A 19,129-nucleotide genomic window follows, 5' to 3' on the forward strand; every position below is an offset into this window, starting at 1 on the left:
GTTATTACGATTTCTTATTCGTTCGTAAGATTAAATGATTTAAAAGGGGAGAGAGAAAGAGAGAAGAAGGAGAAAGGGGAGTTCCCTCACGCAATACGAAACTAAGGAGGTTACACCGACCCAGTAGTTTACCTATTAAGCATGCGGCCTTTCGTGCCATTGGAATATAGAACTCTTCGTTCTCTTATTTTTTCTTTCTTTTCTCCTTTCCAAAAGAAAGAGGAATAACGCGACGACGACGAGAGTAAAGTAATGAAACTATAACGATCGTCGTGGAAGTAACGAGAAAGGCACAAACGAGATGATCGTCTAGCTGTTATATGTAGATATAGGTATGAAACGATAGAGAAAGATGGAGAGATATTGGCTCGGACAAGCCAATTAGTAACGGATGAGTTAGATGGCACGTCCTTATATATCCTGGAGCTACGTAATGTAAACAGCCAGTTCGTAGCCGCCTCGTGTTCGTCTCATCCTCTTGAAGCAGCACGAATCAGGTATAGGCGTAATCACGTGAAGCCCACTTGGAAGCTGCTTAACCAAGAGAAGTCGTCTCGCTTGCATTCTCTACACGGTCACGGAATAGCCAATTCAAAGTTATGGTTCGGCCAAGAGAGGAACCATATACGATGGAATAATAAAATATCGAAAAAGATTCTTCGCCGGCTAATAATTGGCCATCGGTCTATTTCGTTGGAAGGGATACAGGAGTCCGTAACACATTCGCACTCTCTTTTTAACTTCAAAGCCAATTACAAATGCGCTCGCCTCCAGTTGCCAACGGCAGGACGCGTCGTTAAAGTGAAATGGAAGGGGAAGGGAAACGACGACGAGGAAAAGTCCGTTCGAAAAGTGATGACTAACGAGAACGCTTGCACCATTCGATAATCGACGTCTACGCGTTCGCATAGTGAGAACACATTAATTATCTCGTTACTTCCTACGATTTACCTCGACGATCGCTACGGTTTCTAACGTCCCTTAAAATGTCTACCTGCTATCGCCTTTACGCGATACGAATAATTGCCGCGGGATGATCGATACTATTAATATTGATGTATACATGCACGATGTTTGTTAATCATTCTTTGAAATTCATGAAAAACATCGCGTAAAGGAATACGCTCGTTTCGTTCGAACATTTTTATTCCTTATCGATCGATCCGCATGAGGTCGTAGGTTCTTTGAGTTTATGAAAAATGACATTAATTCTTACTTTTTATAACTAAAAGGAAAAAAAAGATAAATTAAAAAAGAAAGAAAAAGAGAAAAAGAGAGAGAGAGAGAGAGATAAAAAGAGAGATGAGAAGCTCGAAGAGGGTTCGAAGGTCGCACACGCCAGTGGCGATATAGCTGAAGATTCTCGCTGACAAAGATAAAAAATTGCGCCAATAAACGAATAATACCTACATTTTTTCCACCAATCTTAGTAGGCTGCAATTATAATGGGGCAAGCAGCTGCAAGCCAGTGGTCCGTACCGACCAATTATCCTGTCTCAATGTAATCTATAGTTTCGAGCCCCGGACTTCTAAGGAGTCTATCATTAAATACAATATTTTTAGGACTGCAAATTGCTCGGTTAATTGCTCGTGGAAGGGCCGACGCTACGGCGTTGCTCAAATACCGTCGATTAAGCCGAAGACGAAGAGTTCTCCGTCTTTCTACGAGAGAAGCTTCGCTGACGTTGGTAATAACGCAGAAAAGAAAAAAGCAATTTTTGAGACGCGGAATAGAACGGTAAAAATCGTAAGGGTGCGAAGAGCCTCGTAACGTTCGACCGTTACAATGGCTTCGACCTAATAAGGAGCTACTTCATTAACTCGCTAAAGATTGCTCGACGGTGGTGATGCGACCTAAAAATCGGAGTCAGATCCACCCATCGTGTCTTACTATTAGTCTCGACAATGGAGATTGAATTATATCGCTGGCCCTCGCTTTAAATTAATTATCCTTCTTCGATACGCGTCGCTTCAACGTCGTGTTCCCTCCCCCCCCCTCTCTCTTTCTTTATCTATCTCTTTCTCTTTCCATCTCGCGAATTGAAGTCTTTTCTTTCGGTTATTCGAATAGCCGGCATACCAAGAAGAATAGCTTTTTTATGATCGAGCGAGCGTAATAAGCGATCCCGCACGATGAAATTTTGTATCGTACCCTTATTACGAAGCTCGGGACCCGTCCAGTTTCTTCCGAGCGAACGTAAAGATGAAAGAAGAAGAATATAGAAAGAACACGGTCGCAACGATCAGCAAAATTAACGCTCGGAATTTATTCTGTTTTTTCTTTTTTCACTAACCCATCGAACTTGTCAAACATGGGTTTCCTTGAAGTAAAGTCATGCGGGATTACTTACTCGCTCGGGACCGTACTGTCATCAAAATATGCATGAAGTGAACTCACCTGAAACAAAGGAACAAATATAATTGTTAGACTAAAAATTGAAATGCAGATTTGTGTATGTGATACGCGTGCTATGGAAACCTTATACAGGCACAATTGTAAATTTATTGTGTATACGTCCATTGAATATAGTGTAGTATAAATATGTATGCATGTTCCGATTTCTCTTGCTGCGTTGAGGGAAATCTACGACGTTCAAACAAAACGACGTTAATTTTCGTCTTCAATGCAAAACTTTATGAAAGTGATAAACTTTTACCTACGGACGTGTTCGCAGAACAAATATGATTTTAATTATTTATAACTTTGCGTTCTCTCATTGATAATTAAAGAATCCTTATAACGATTATCATGAAGCCGTAAGAAAAAGCGAAGATGTTAACGATATTACTCACGCTACTTACTCCTTGTCAAGGGTAAACTTTTCTTAGCTTCCTCAACGATCTGCAAGCCTGTAATTATCTATCGTTGCGTTATCTACGTGGCGCCGTCTATCGCTTCGACCTCGATAACGACATTAATAACAGCAATAATAACTCGAGTACGATTTCGCTTTACATAATTTCCAAGAAAGGAAAAAAAAATAATAATATTCGCGTGTTACGGATGATCGAGAAGATAGTAAAATCATAATCGGTCGGGAGAAAGGAATGTGCAAGATCGCTTTCCATTTCTGCTTTCGGCTCTTTCTAATTGCCTCGTCTTACGCGACCTCCAGCTGTCTCTCCCTCTCTCTCTCTCTTTCCCTCTCTTTTCGACTCAAACAAAAAGAATCACCTAATAGATTTTACTCTACCCCGACGTCGTCCGATCCGGTATAATGTCTTGACATCGCGTTGTCTCTTCTTTCCCCTCCCATTTAATCTACGAATCTTTAATTAATTTTACATCCCTGTAAAACAGCGGGAATGGCTCCGTGAGTCGTTAAAAAAACATCTCAGACGTTTGTCCGTGTGCGCGTATAACCGATCGTGCCAAAAGGATTGTGGTGCGAATGACCCTTTCTTGCGAAGAAAGTGGACCTACGTTCCACGAATCGGATTCGCAACTTTTAGGGTGGTGATCAGAGACGAAGAAGAAGGAGGAGGAACGTTTCGATTTTTGTTCCTCGATGGCACCGAATTAGGGGCTAAAGATGCTCTCTCTTTCTATCTTTCTCTCTCTCTCTCTCTCTTTTTCGTTTCGTATGGCTCGCGAATGAAGAAGGAAGAAGAATGAGAGTGATAAATGGACGGGATTCAATTTGAGGCCAATCAACATTCTTCTTCTCTTCTCATCGCACTCCTTCTCTTGTCCGTCCGTCTGTCTTTCACTTTTTCTCGCGCATTTCCTACCCGTGTAGGATACAACCTCCTCGTAGGTATATCCTCCTTCGTGTCTTCTCGCGCACGATACCTACCTATTCTTGAAGGAACGAGCGCGATAACTTCGCCATGCGTATAACTGTGGAATCTTGGCCGTACAATCCGAACGCCAAGATGTTTTCTCCTCTTTCAACTATACGTGGATCCGTGAGAAAGACAGCAACAAAGAAACGGGAAAAGAGAGAGAGAGAGAGAGAGCGAGCGAAACAAAAAGAAAAAGATATTGCAAAGGAGAGAACGTCGTAACAGGCTTTACGGATGCCAACTTTCATTAAATTTTATTTAACCTCATGAGCTTACGAGAATACTTAAAATTCCGAATAACGCTCGCGCTTTTAATGACCGATGAAAAGTGCGCTACTCATTAGCGTCCTTATCAATTATCGGGATTATTATTTATTTTCCTACCTTTTTCAACGAGCAAACGTCGCTCGTTTCTGTCTTCGTCATCGTCCTTGTTTAACGCTAATCGACATAAATCGATTTGCTAATTGATTTACCGTCGAGCATGCCAAACAGCTGAGCGCAATTACCAGAGAAATAGTAACATACATCGTTGACTCGTTGACCATATCGTTAATGGCAGGTGCAATGAACCTTTATAGATACCCTTTGACCCAACGCTTCTAACTACAAATGTTCGCTTTAAAGGTACTATACCTATACAATATAGTATACCGTGCTACGGCTTCCTTCGCATTACCATAGTTACGTGAAGGGTGAGAGAGGAAACCGAGAGGTCCGGATACCTCGCCCTTTGTAACCGTGTCTGCAATTGCATCTGCTATCTCGAACAAGGCGCTCTTAAATGCAATTTTCGAGGTTTAATTGACTTTCCAACGTTTCAGGACTACCGTAGGGTTTGTGGATTATACGTTCTCCGATGTTCAGAACAACGGCGAACTTGCCAAATAGAATAGAAATTTTGTGGAATCGGCGGGAAACCGATTATCAATAGATTTCAATGCTGACCGATATGTAGCGACTAACGTGGAATCGGTGCATATATAAATGATAACTTTATCATAAGAAATATTTTTCGAGCAAGAGTAGAGCTTTTGCGAAAATTCGCAGAACAATTGAGTCTCGACGCGATTGATAAAAATCGTAGAATTCTCTCTTCGTAGGATCGTAATAAGAACATTTTCGAAGGTTTAACGAATAGCGAAAGGTATTCTATAAGTATAGGACGTCGAAGGCAAACTAATTTTCAGTAGTCAAACAGAGGGATTCCTCTATTCGGGCGTATGATCGATCGTCTCGATCTCGACTCAGCGAATCGCGTGTCGTCCTTCTTAAACCAGCGTAAAATAACGAAAGCTTATCTCCTTCAAGCAGGCCAAAACTATCGAGACTGAAGCACGCGTCTGAGTTGCGTCAAGACGCTTGGCCTTTTTTCCTTTTCCTTTTTTTTTTATTTTTACATCGCGTTCCTGCTCTTCCCTTCCTATCGAGAACGACAGCCTTCACCAAATCCTTCTCTCATCATCGATCATTTGGCGATCGATCGATCGGATCGTTGACTGATTGTTTTCGAAAGACGCCGGCTTTTCCCAAGGGAGCATCGAGTCGAACGCATCGATCACAGAAGCGAGCAGGGTAGTTACATGCATCGAGGCCATTGCCGAATTTGAAGTACATCAGTACGGCTCGCGATTGGTTACCGCGAATTACCTGAGCAACCCCCGCTTACGAGTAACCGAAGAGGCAATCTAACGTTGATTACGCTCCAATTAATCATTGTGTTAGGATGACCCAATTCCGTTGACATGATGGCGACGACGACAGCAGCGACGGCAACGTACTATACGTAACCAAACCTATATTGTATGTAGGTTCTGCCTTCGCTTCTCTGAATTATTAAATCTTCCATCTCTCGGATTTATTACAGTCGCGAACGTTTGCCTCCCTTGATTGGAAATTTATTCGAGATATACTTACATACAAGTATATTACCATATGTCTGCAAGATTAAAAAAGCTCATTTACGTCGAGTGCATTAATCGAAATTAGTCGCTTTATTTATCCAAAATCGAACGTTTGCTCCTCGCTTCTCCTTTCGCTTTTTTCCCTTGGAAAATATTTGAAAAGTTTCGAACATTAATCATACGCGGGTTTAAAAGAAAGTGAAATGAACGGCTACGCGATTTTCCCAACGAAATAATTTTATGCGCGTGCAGGGAAGGAAAGTTCCGGCAAGTGGTGAAAATCGAGTATCAAAGTTATGCGACGGTAGGGCAGTAAGGAAATGAGCTCAACGAGTTGTAAAATCACGAAGCTTTGAAAGTCTCGTAAAGATGCCTCCTTCGGGCGGTTGCTGGAGCTCTCGCGTGCCTTTTCCAAGGACAAGCATTAGAGCGTGCGAAAGCATCGTTCGATTTACCGTATTTCGATAAACCCTGAGACTCGGAAAAATATTTATTCGATATAAGAATCATTGAACCGTCGATCTACGAAAAATACTCTCAAACGCTATCGCAAAGTCATCCATGCGTTTTATCGACTCGATAAACGGCAAAGTCCACGAAATAATATTATCATCGAGGTCGCTGTTCGCCGAGCGGAAAGCGGAAATAAAATCATTTGAAACTTTTATATAGATTCCATATCTTACGTACCTAGCTAGTTACATATGGAAATACTTGTAAGGAACCGATCGTAAGGAGCGTTTGATGCGCTTCGTCAAGTGAACTACTTATGTATACATCGTGAGACGATTAATCTCGTTTAGAAAGCCATCGAGGAACTTGATAGTATCGCTATAACACGGCGTCCCAAAGGCTTTTCACTTATACTATCGCTCGTATCCAGATTCACCGAACTCGTTCGACCTCGTGTCGTGACACGAAACGAGCTTCCCTATGTACCGGCTTCTATACTCGGCATCGACGTATTCTCACTCTAGTCTTTATGACTGTATCAAGGTCGACAGGAACTAGGAGAAGGAACGAGGGAATTGCGGTAGGGCTTGATCGGATGCGTTTGTAGTTATAGATGAGACAAAACGTAGGCGAACGAATAGGTCTAGAGACGCTTAGGTGCTACCGTTGAAACTCGTAATGAAATTCCTGGCATTATTAATATTGCCGAGGTGGGATAGGAATAGTAGTCAGCCGTCACGTGCTCCGCTCGACGAAGAGGATCAAGTCGCTGTCAAGCTATGTACTAGACATCACGTCCAAGTTTATCCCAACCAAGCCACTTCCCCAACCTACCTCCTCCCCACTATCTAAACCATCTTTCCAGCCGGAAAATTTCGCAATGCGCGCGCTTCTCGATACCTCTGCGGAGTTGGCGGCACGTCGACTGGCATCCCGCTACTGTTCCTGCTATCTACACGCACTGCTTATGCACCGAAAGCATGCATGGAAATTTCAAATGTCAAACCTTCTACGTTATCGCGTAACATAGTAATTTCCTCTCTATTTCCTACAATTATGTCTATTCGTATTAAACATGCATTCGCATTCTTAGAAAGTCGTTTTTAATATCAGGAATATCATATCTTTCGGATTAGTCTATACGGAGTTATTCGATTTTAAGTGGTTCGCGAATACTTTTTTTTCTCCCTGTAGATGTGTATTTAACCCGAATAGAAACTCGATCGATGAAGGCCGAGTTGAATATGGAGGTAGAACGCATCGTCTAATTCCCAAGGAAAGCGTTATTACGTGCATTAGTGCAGAGTAGAATAGCATTACCATTAATCGTCTCGGGCGATCATACCGCGGCATTAATAATCCGAGGCCATTTTCCTCGATTGTGGAGTGGTAACAGAATGGTTTCCGCTTTTGAGGATTCGCTTTCTCCCTCTCTCTCTCTCTCTCTCTAACTCCGTGCTCTCTCATGCTTATCTCAGCCTTCACCACTAGGTACTTGTATGAAATTGATGGACTGTTTCGTTATTTGATCGCCATTATATGGCTGAACTGATTATCTTATCTACGCGAAAATAATAGAGAGGTATTGCAAAGATCGATTTATAATTGCATAATCATACTTCTTGTATTTTCTTGTTCCACTAAAAGAATATGCAATATCCTAAGTAGAGCCGAAACATATCTCCCTAGTCCAAGAATCCGCAGGTTAATCCTATGACGTAATTCATCCAAGTACTTTCGAAACTCAGTCACCTACTTTGGTCGAAAACTTGTCAAGCAGTTAGGAGAAACTATTGATTCGTAGGAGGGAGGTCGAATCTTTCGTGTGTTTCCGGTACCACAACGAGAATGGTCATTGGTCAGTCAGCAGGATAAAGAGATAGGGAAAACTGGAACGACATGAAAGATCCGAAAAAGAGTAATCTCGAGTTACGAAAGTTTTATACATCGCGAAAAATGTCCTCGCGTTCAACCCTGCTTACTTTACCGAAATACCTGTGTTTTTCGTCGAGGAAAATGTTATTTTATGACATTAAGAAAAAAGAGAAGAAATAAGAGGAAGAAGAAAAGTTGGAATTTTTCGAACAAACGACAGAGCCGGACACCGGCGTGACCTTCCCGACGGAAATTAAATTCTCTATAATTTTTTTAGCGACTTTGCGGGCAACGCCAGCGAAACCCCCTACGTATTCATATTCATTCGTACGTAAGCTAGTTTTTGTCCGTGGTCCTGGGCTCGATGACTAATGGCCCACGGGGAATCGTTTCAGGTTAGCGACTACCACTACCACTGCCACCACCACCATCGCAACCACCACCGCCACCATCTCCTCCTCCTCCTCCTCCTCCTCCTCCTCCTCCTCCTCCTCCTCCTCCTCCTATCCACCCTGTCCGGCATTTGTGTACACAATTTTTCACGGCTTTCGCGCGCACCATCACTTCGTTTGTGGTATCCCGTCCGTGATAACTCGAAATCGATTTCAGCTGGGGCTCGCGATCTTCCCGGAAAGGAGGTACGAAAATAACTCGCTTGCCGAGTGACCTCGTGTACGATTAGTCTATAAAAACGTCAAGCGCTATAGGAAATATAGACTGACTCAAATCTACGATCTATCGTACGCTTTTATCGCACTTATCGCTCTTGGATCCTAGCCGAAAAATTAACTTATCGATTTGCTATATACATTATTTGGCCCACAAGCATAAGTCTAGAACCGAATACGTACTCAATAGCGTCATATAATAGTTTTTCAAATCCATAATATATAATTGTGACAGTCGTATTTTAGCGCATTCGCAATTACACAAAAATATGAAACTACAATGTATATATATATATATATATATATATATATATATTAAAAATAATATAAAATATTTAAGCGAGGATGTCTTTTGGACCCATGCAAACTTTTTGATGTCAACAAAAACATTAAAGATTTTTTGTCCGAATCTAACTTTCGCTCATACTACGCACTTTTCCAGCTACGTAATCTAATCGCATGTATATAAATATATTACAATACAAAGTAAGTGACGCATTTGTATACAATTTGGTCAAACGATTGTTTAATGCGAAATAAAGAAGAAACGATTGTTTTCAAAAAAGTCGTGACAGAAACTCTTCCTACCTGTAATTCGACTTAATTAGCGTCACCTTCGCTCGTTCCTAATGACAGAGCAGCCATGTTGAAAGTACCGTCGTCCTTTGCCGTTCTTCCCGCAAAATGACTGTTTATATACGCTCGTATTTCTTATATATGGAATATAGATGTCAGAAGAAAGGAATATGGAACGGTAAGAGATTTACGTATGTAAGTACATATATTTTCGTTCTTCATTTACGCACACATGCGCACCGATGAAGATAGCACACGTAAAAATGGTATTTAGAGGCGGATGATTGATGCTCCGGGAACTGGGACCACCTCGTTACGATCTTGCTTACTGGTGATCGTTTCTCTTTTTTTTTCCTCGTTGATCCCTCGTTGTTATTCCCAAGAGAGAAGATGAAGTGAGATACAGATAAAGAGAGAAAAAGAAAAAAAGGGAGAAAGAAAGAGAGAGAGAGAGACAAAACGAAATCGTAATGACACTTGTCTCGAGTACGTAAGAAAAACTTCTTCGCTTTTTCATTTTACGTAAAACAATACGAAAAAAAAGAACAGGAATGAAAGAAATTTTTCTAGAATTTCTTTTAGAATTTCTTTTAGAATGTTTTTTAGAAGTTAATGTCTATAATAATCGTTCGATGAAATTTTTTACAGTGCATTTATTGCAAACGTTAGAGAAAAAGGTATATCTTTGAAAGTTCAAGGACGATGGAATTGTAATCGATCGATCTCCCTTTTCGTCTGAAAATGAGATCGATAAGAAATAAAGAGCGAAGAAGAGAGGAGATAGTCGGAGGGTGGGGACATCAGAGAGGGAGTCAAAGATAGATAAGGACAAAAAAGATCTGGAAATTCTTGTTATAGAGGAGGAAGCAGCAAAAATCGTGAAAAGTCTTTTCTTTTCATGTCTACGTTTCGATCCCCTGGGAAAAAAAACACGTGACCGATGAAAGTAATTTGAGGACGGAAGCATCGCTTTTCGCGCTTCTTCGTTCACCTTCGTTTTCTCGGCTCTCCCTCTGTGAAATCCCTAAGTTTCTATCTCGTTCCTTCTTCCGACATAAAATCTATCCTTTCCGACGATCAAACCGCATTCACCATCATGACAATGCGTTGATCTCTCTACCCATTCTGTTTCCCCTTTGCGTTCTTTTGCGTCAAAAGAGAGAAAGAGAAAGAGAGAGAGAGAGAGAGAGAGAGAGAGAGAGAGAGAGAGAGAGAGAAAGGAGTCCAACGAATGGAAGGAAGGCAAATGTGTCTTTTTTCTATCTCTCCCCCTCTGGCTCGTCACTGGCAACGAGCTTCATGTAAATAAATATTGTCCGATGATTGATTGTTCGCTCCTCGCATATAGGACGTTACATCAAACGTCCTGACACGGCGCCGAAAATGGTAGTGTGTTGTTACTACTGGGTTTTGAGAAGGGTCCACATTTTTTATTTATATCTTGAGCCGAGTAATTTGTCATTGTGCCACAATGCTCGGCTTATGGATGGCCTAGATAGACGACGAGTTCAAATTCGTGTATGGATATAATTATCAATCGGAAGTTGGATAAGAATATTCTTCGAGAATACCGAGCGACTTCGACTTGAGAAAAAAATACGAGTTAAAAGGAATTATCTCTCTTTCTCATACCACTTGGTTCGACTTCTTTAAAATAGACTGTGAATTCGAAGAATTTCTCTGATGGATCTCAAAGGATTTAATACCTTGCAGACTAACTTTTTCGATAAAAATAGTTTTGTGCAGAAAAGAATCTCGACCGGAGGAAGAATTTCAGATATCGAAATAGAAAGAAAAACGTTAGGGCTGTTCATCACCATTCGCTCGAAACGTGCGTAACTTTAGCGACAGGTATCGACAAAATATGAACTACAAGTGTAACGAGGGAATAATGTCCCTATCATGGGATTATCGTATCAATGTATAAGCTTATGTAGGTTATATCGATTTCACGCGTAACCTAACCATCGGCTGAACTCATATTTTTCAATCTCTCATGTTTATATCGGCCTGATACGGTCCCACTCGATGCCCGTGCCCGTTGATCCATCCTAACTCGAAAAGGCTCGGTTTAGTACGAACTCGGCTGTCTAACTTGGCAAGGCCTAACTTAGTACAGCCCCCCAGTTTGATTCAGCCCTTCATCCTTTCGCTTTGATCCGATTCCTTGGTTTGGCCCGGCCCTTTCCCGCACCCATCGACTTGTTGCAACTCTACAAGGCCCAGCCCGATTTAGTACGGCTTCAATCACCTAACTTGGCAAAGCCTAGTTTGATATAGCCCCGCCCGGTTTGGCCTGGTTTGGCCCAGCTCGATCACAACTCGACACGATCCGGGCTTCGCTCGATCTTTCTTACTCTGACGAAGAAAGGCACGAGAAATGTTAAAAAATGTTGAATATTTCATGTGTACGTTACTTTAGCAAAGTTATACATATTTAAATAATATGTGTTTACTAAGAGCCTAGCAACTCCTGTCATCCCGAAAATAATTGATGCACAAAGAAAAATTTTTTTCTAAATTTGGATTCTTTGTTGATGTAAATTATTATAAAAGTGACTGTAGTAGCGCATAGTCATAAAGAAAATAATTAATCATAAGGAAATTACCGTGCAAAGCGATATCTACTGTCCAGTCTATATATCTATATCTATATCTAATGTTTCACGTCTTTTCTTAGGAAGGTTTTCTTCGCTTTGCTTTCATCTATTATTCTTATAGCAAGTTTCCTCTTTCTTGGTGCATACGTGGTGTTCGCTTACACTTACACGCTTTACAAGGACGCATACGTATTAGATAAATACTTACGATTCACGTGTGGCAAAGTCGAAGTTGTAAGAACGAGCGGAAAGACAGGTTATCTTTTCTCTGCACCTTGCTAGGGTAGTACGACTCGTGGTTCGACGACGCACATCGACGAAGCAAAAGGGTCGTCGACCAGTCTCGAACGATACATGCAAGAACCCGTGTAGTCTATAACGTCGAGAGGGAGTACCTCGTGACAGGGTAAAGAAAGCTATAGCAGCGTCATAAGTGCGATCGTCTCGCAAATTATAGATACCTCTGATACGTATGTAACCGTAAGAAAACCTCCCACGTTCGTCTTGTACGTCGTGGCAGTCTTAAAAATTCATAGGCACTTTCATTGTAAATAGAGTAAGAAAGAAAATTGTCCGATTTGGGAAAGAATCTTCTACGGTTCGATGTATTAATTTTACGTTCGACATTCCCCTTGTGAAATTGCACGCGTTCTCTTGAAATTCCACTCGCGAACACGTTTAAGTACATCGTTCTGGATTCCCACCGTAGAGAACTGAGAACTTTATTTCGTTTAATTAGTAACGGCGTTCGAGCTGGGGGAAAACGAGCGGTGCCAAGCTCGGCTGCAAGACTGGTAAAAACTTCTTTTGTGCTTTTTCCTTTTTTTTCCCTTCCTTTTTCTCGTTCTTTGGTGCTTTCTTCTTTCCTTACTTTTCTTTTTTTTTATTTTCTTTTTTTTTCAAACGCGCAAGCATACGAACGTTACGATGTTATTCTCATTATGTGACGTCGCTTGGTCGGGTGCCTAGCGTTAACTCCCGAGCCTTAACAAAAAGCCGGATCGTGATAATGTGCGGCCGGAAGGGAGGAACAGTCGTCTTGAAAACTTCTGCCCGGTTACAGCTTAAAGTAACCCGTAAATCTCATTTTTCTCTCTCCGGTACCCTCCGGGGAGCGGGAACGTTGCCACGTCGTACGCCCTCTAGACTCCCTTTAGTCGACGCGCTATCATCGTTTCTGGCAACTGGGGCAAACTTTTTTACAGCGGCTTCTTAGTGTAATGCATTTATTGTGCTATAAAGCTAGCAGGGATAATACCGAGGAAGATAACGAGTCACCCCTTAACCTACCTTCGGCAAAAATTTTTTCCACGATCCTTCGTGAGCGGAAATTATGCCGAGAGTACTCGTCTCGTTACGAAGCACCTTGGATTCGTACAAATACGATGGATCGAAGAAGCGTAAGAAGAACTTTCTACGACGAGATGGAAGTAAGACGGTGAACGAGACTTCTACATAGTAAAACGACGGTGCTCGTAATCTTCGCTCGTGCGCTTAAATCGAGACGGAATTTCGTGCCAGGAGCCATTCGCACGGAAATTTTACTCGATAGCATTGTATTACGATTCGTTCCTTTTAGAAGGCATAAACCTCGACTTAAAAGGAGAACCCGATATCGCGAGGAATTGAAAGAGGTGTCCCGGAATGGGCCGTGGTACTCCCTCTTTTACTCTCTCACTCTCTCCTGCTCGCTATTCCCGTCCTTTTTCTCTCTTTCTCTATTCTCGTTTCCTCTCTCTCTCTCTCTTTTTTCCTCTTATAACTGCCAACCGTGCCAACGAAGGCATCGAGCTTCGAAAGACCGATATTCGATTAATGTGGAACGTTTAAAAAATAATACGCTTTTGCATTACAAATCGGCTCGGTCGAGTCCTCTGCCTTCGCACGATTTTCCTTCCGTCAGTAGGATCAAATCGTATTCCAATATCTCCCATTCGATACCTTTCTCCGAACGATATACATACAGATTTGGTAGGGAGCTTTTCGTGAACTCCGAACGGTATTTCGTTGAGAAAAATTATCTCCCATCCGCACGGGCGTTAATAGAATTTTAAATAAAAATAGGTTGCGTTTATCTCTGGAGCAAGTTAAAAATTTATTCGATCGGGGACAGGTGAAACGTTGAATTCTTTTTTTTTCTTTTTGGCGAAAGACGGAAATAACGTCGAAAGAAACGAAAAGAGATTCGAGAAAGAAGGATCGAAAAAGTACGAAGCGTAAAATCGATGCACCCAAAATTACTTCGACGAACGGATCGCTTCGCTAGCACCGAAGGAGGAGTTCGTGATTTTTCAGGCGTCGCACAAATCGAAGGCAATGCGCCAAAGCGTGGGTGGAAAGAGAAAACGAACGAGACAGAGGAGCGCGATGAAAAGAGAGAGAGAGAGAGAGAGAGAGAGAGAGAGAGAGAGTGAGAGAAAGAGAAAGAGAGAGAGAAACGGAAGTGAAAAGTCAGACCGGAATGGAGATACCCGAAGTTGCATAATCGAGCGAGTGGCAGTGAAACGTCGTAACTTTGCGAGCGAATAAAACTTGACTAAGTGAATCGAGTGAATAGAGGACCAAATGAAAGAAAGTGGAACCAGAAAATCCATTGAAAAGTTTTCTCACTCGCGAACGTACCGATTCTTTCGATATTGTCCTCCTCGTACGCGCGTAATTTTCGATAACTACGACTTTCTTCGATAGATCGACGATATTTTCGCGGATCGACACGGATTCTTTTTACTCGGACAAAGTGCGCGTTAGTTGGCAGGTAAAACGAGAAGGATTAATCTTCGAAATAGAAACGCGTCTTTTAAAAAAGAGAAGCATCAATTTGCTCAGTCCGATTGTTTAATCAAACTCTAGTGTAAAACACGTACATAGGTACCTACTCGAATTTTCGAAGGTTTCCAATTTCGATGAATTAATCGAATATAGATTAAATCCTTTGTTAACGTTTTACGCGTTCTTTTATAAGCATTTGACTCGAAATGAGCAATCGAGTTTAACCGGAATCCCTTTTTCCCTTTCTCTCTAATTCTCTTACGTTTTTAAAGCAACGTATGCAAATAAACTCGCAAGGGAAGTGTTAAAGGAGCAAAAGAAATAAAAAGGGTCATACTAAAGCTTAATTCGTCGGCCTATAATGGCGCGGAAGGAAAGAAGGAGCGGTCCTCGTGCATTTCTTTTCGCGGCGCGCCCGCGACGATAATGAAACGAGGTGTGCTCATTGCACCGCGAGGACTTTGAGGGTTTTCAAGTGCAGACCAAGTAAGACCGTGGATAGGGAGGAGAACGGAGTATATTTAGTGGCAGTGGACTCCACCCGCTGTCCGCCCAATATTAACTCGCGCCATAATGCGCTAAATTCTCTACTACCCATGCTCGCTATCCTTTTCTTTACTCTGTAGAGCGCGAGCTTTAAATCTTTCTCCATCTTTCTCTTTCTCTTTTTCTCTATCTCTCTCTGTCGAGTAACCGGCAACCTGTGCTACCGCTCGTATATCCTTAAGTCCGCATCGAACAATTGCCCGTGCCTTTTACCTTTTTTTCTCTCTTCTCACCGTCCCTTCTGCTTCCTTTTTCCTCTCCCCTCCCTCTCCCTCTCACTCTCTTTCTTCCACTTGCTTTTTCTCTCCTTCTCTTTCACGCGAGAGTTCTCTCGCACCGCCAGTTGCAGTTGCTGCTTTTACCGAATGAATTTCGCGAGACGCAAACGTACCATTTGTGATGCTAACACCTCGAATTCCGCTTTCCACGGTTCGCTTAATCATGAATTTTTTACCAGATCGTGAGAGTCGCATAGAGGCGGGCTACGCTTTAGGAGTAATTTTTACGAATAAGCTCGACTTACGTCTCCAAGTCCAAGAGACAAATGGGATGGGTTGTACGCGCGCCTTGCCGCAGGGAATAAAGGGTCGACTTGACGTGCCGTGCCGTGCCGTGCGGTGCAGTGCCGTACGAGTCCAGAGTGTACGCGAGGATGCATCGATTGTTCGTGCCGTAAAAGCCTTCACCGTCAAAGTATTTCCCTTTCCTTCTCTCTCTCTCTCTCTCTCTCTCTCTCTCTCTCTCTCTCTCTCTCTCTCTGTCTGTCTTTCTATTTCTATCTCTCTTTTCCCGGCGGCCTTCGTTCTCGTCTATTCTCTTCTTTGCCCTCTGACCTAGCAATTCGCCTCAGCCGACGGAAAAAGCAAAGGAGAAACCTCCCTCGTTCGGCTTTTTGCACGGGAATTATTTATCGGGCGCGATTAGTCGCGCGACAAAAGACGCGTTGCTTCCCGCCCGAAGCCGTCGAGCCCGAACGACTGATCTGCTTCGGTGAACAACGACAATAAAGAGACCGAGCTCTCGAGTCGTCCGCTCAGAGACGGAACGCACCTATTCCTCCTTGTCATCGTCATCTACGCGTCGACCTTTCGCGATAACGGAGCCCTCGACTCGATAATAATTCCTGTCGGTGACGGAACACACGATATCGCGAGAGCCAATGACGCGTGTCGTTGGCAACTCAAGGTCGAAAACACAAGGGACACCCTGGAGCGATCGAGCGATCACGCTCGCACACCAGTATCGCACACGCCTACGACAACCTGCTTTCTCTCTCTCTCCCTTTTTCTTTCTCCCCTTTTGTCGCAACGATCTAGATCCGTGTTAACATAGACGGCTAAACCACCTAAGCGGAACTACTATGTCTCCATCGTTGCTTCGGTAATTAAGCGGATACGTTTTCGGCGAAACTTAATTACGATCTCGCGTGACGCGTGAAAAAAAATAGGGTGGAATAGCGAAAAATTATGACAGTAAGAAAGAGAAGACTCTTCTCGCTTTTATTTAATCTTATTTCGTTCAGATATTGTTAATGCACGAATATAACTCGCTCCTTGTAAGGATAAAGATTTATACTTACAATATTTACAGGACATGACAGCGGTCTATCGTCATTACGATCGACCGTCCAACTGCGAGCACGAAGTTGAGCTATAATTCGATCGAAAAACAAAACTAATTCGCGTCATTAAGCGAGATATCGCATTTTATTGCGAGGATGGGAGGGCATGGAAAATCTGGCCGCAACAAGGGACGCGAAATCGAGCGAAACTCGATCATCCCGTGCTTCTCCTCTCTTCTCTCCTCTTGTTCCTCCTCCTCCTCCTCCTCCTCTTTCTCTTCCTCTCTTCTCTTTTACCCCTACCGAACACGACAAATACGAGAGATTTACACCGACAGATTCGTCGGAATAAATCCCAGGAAGCAAGCGCGCGCGGTCAAAGCGGCAAAAATAAAATCACCGACCGTCCCAATTCGATTATACCGAACAACGAAGCGCCACGTGCGACGAGCAATTACCTATGCAAATATGCTTCCTACCTAACCAGCACTTTTTATTCTCGCCATCGGCGCCATCTCCGTTTGCGCGTGAGCTTCGTACGGAGATCGAAAAACGGCACTATAGATTAAAAGATTTGCGTTGGTTTTCATAGTCCATCGAAATTATTAAAGAGAACTAACGATAACTTGAGAAACAAAGAAAGAATAGAAAAAAAAGAAAAGAAAAAAGAAAAACACATTTCGACAACGTCGAAATTACAAAATTAATTCCATTAAATGTTATCGACTGGTTGGCTATCTACGATTGAAAAAAGTTTGTTCGAGCTCTCGTTACGAGGATCAATCGTAATACATTTGCAAGATGATTGAGGGATCGAATTAATCGGATTACTGACAAGATGGAACGATATCGAAGGGAATAGGAACAAGAATTGGTACATTTTACAATCGAGTATACGCGATCGGTCGCAGACGTTATATTCCCGTAACGCACTTCGGCGATTGCGCGGGCGAGTCTACGAATTCGCATGAATATATATTGCCGTATTAACATTGTTGCTCGTCGAAAGCAAGCGGATAGCTTACGGTGCAGCTATGTCGTTAATGCTATGTTAATGCCGGCTCCTTCGATCCTTCGTCGCCTCGCGTGACTATCTCTCCGTCGTGTATACCAGTCCCATCCTAGCAACCCTTCCCGCTCTTCGCGCGCCGAGAATGGATTTTATAAACTTTTTCCGAATGGCGAATTACGCATTTGCATCGAGAGCGCAAGCACGCGTCCCATGGCATAGCCGCAGCCTGCCTGCGAGGAGGAAGGTTCAAGGTCTTACGCAATTCCAAGGCTTTATGCACCTACCAGCCACGATGAGAACGGAAAGTTGCTCCTGCTCTCTCTCTCTCTCTCTCTCTCTCTCTCTCTCTCTCTGTCTGTTTCTCTCTTTCTGAACAAGCGAGTACCTCGACTCTCTGCTGCCTTCCAACGAAACCTTCGCGATTTTCATCCGAGCCTACGAGCGCGAGGTCAATAAATTTCGCGAACGAACGGGGAGACGATGCGACCGCTCGATAAACGAGAGTTTGTAGAAAACAAGAAAACAGATTCGACGGGGAGGGACGATAATTCAAGGTCGTCTAGTCGAGGGGAAAGCATTTTCGTTTTAGAGCTGCCTCGATCCAGCAGGAGGAAACTTCAAGCGGAACGAAGAAAGACCCGAAGAAAGCCACTCGTCCGAAGAAAAGTATCTCATCTTCTCGATTCGAGTCGTGTCTCTTTCTCGCGTTCTTCTTTTCTATTTTGTATGTATATATAGGATACACGTTCGATAACAAAGAGAGGAGAAGCGAGGAAGGCGGAAAGTCGTACTCGTGACCGAACGACGTTCCACAAAAGGGTGGCCGAAGGTGGACGGGAAATAAAATGAAATTCGCCACGAAGAGTTCGGACCTTCCCTTTCTTCTTCACCCTCTTCTCTCTCTCTCTTTCTCTTTCCTTCTGCTTACAGAAAGCTAGCAGCGTCGTCACCAAGCAACCTGTGATAACGTTTTCTTTGTATCTCTGCTTCCTTTTCTCTCTTCAACATCTGCACGTGCAACACTCACGTACGCTCCATTCATGTCCATGTCCTTCGGTATTTTCGGTGCTCCGATTCATTCGTTGAATCAGAATAAAGCTAGTACGTCGCTCGAAGTTAAAGTCGGCAAGAGATATCAATACATTTCATCCTTTCATTCATCCAGAAATCTTGACACCTTTATAAATACATACATGTCGATTTCGTCGTCGTAAAATTTCAATCGAAGGAAAAACCATGGAAGTTCTCCTTTTTTCCCATTTCTTTTATCGATCATCTCAATCGTCGTTCATGTCTGACTAATCTTTCTCACCGTATAATTCGTTCGATGTCTAGTCTACGTTTACCTCATTTTTCGATATTCCCAATCGATATCCATC

General features: G+C 42.7%; 1 long non-coding RNA gene across 9 annotated transcripts in view; it reads right to left on the minus strand.

Moving 5' to 3' along the window:
- Positions 1-19,129, minus strand: part of LOC127066381 (uncharacterized) — a 576,444-nt gene that overhangs the window by 520,846 nt on the left and 36,469 nt on the right. The window contains exon 3 of one of the 9 annotated variants that reach the window (XR_007782369.1): positions 2,220-2,398. The exons of the other annotated variants lie outside the window; for them this stretch is intronic. This is a non-coding gene — a long non-coding RNA (uncharacterized LOC127066381). Of the gene's footprint in view, positions 1-2,219; positions 2,399-19,129 lie in introns of those variants that run through there. 9 annotated transcript variants of the gene reach the window in all.

This window comes from Vespula vulgaris, chromosome 9 (genome assembly GCF_905475345.1).
Source record: "Vespula vulgaris chromosome 9, iyVesVulg1.1, whole genome shotgun sequence".
NCBI lineage: Eukaryota > Metazoa > Arthropoda > Insecta > Hymenoptera > Vespidae > Vespula > Vespula vulgaris.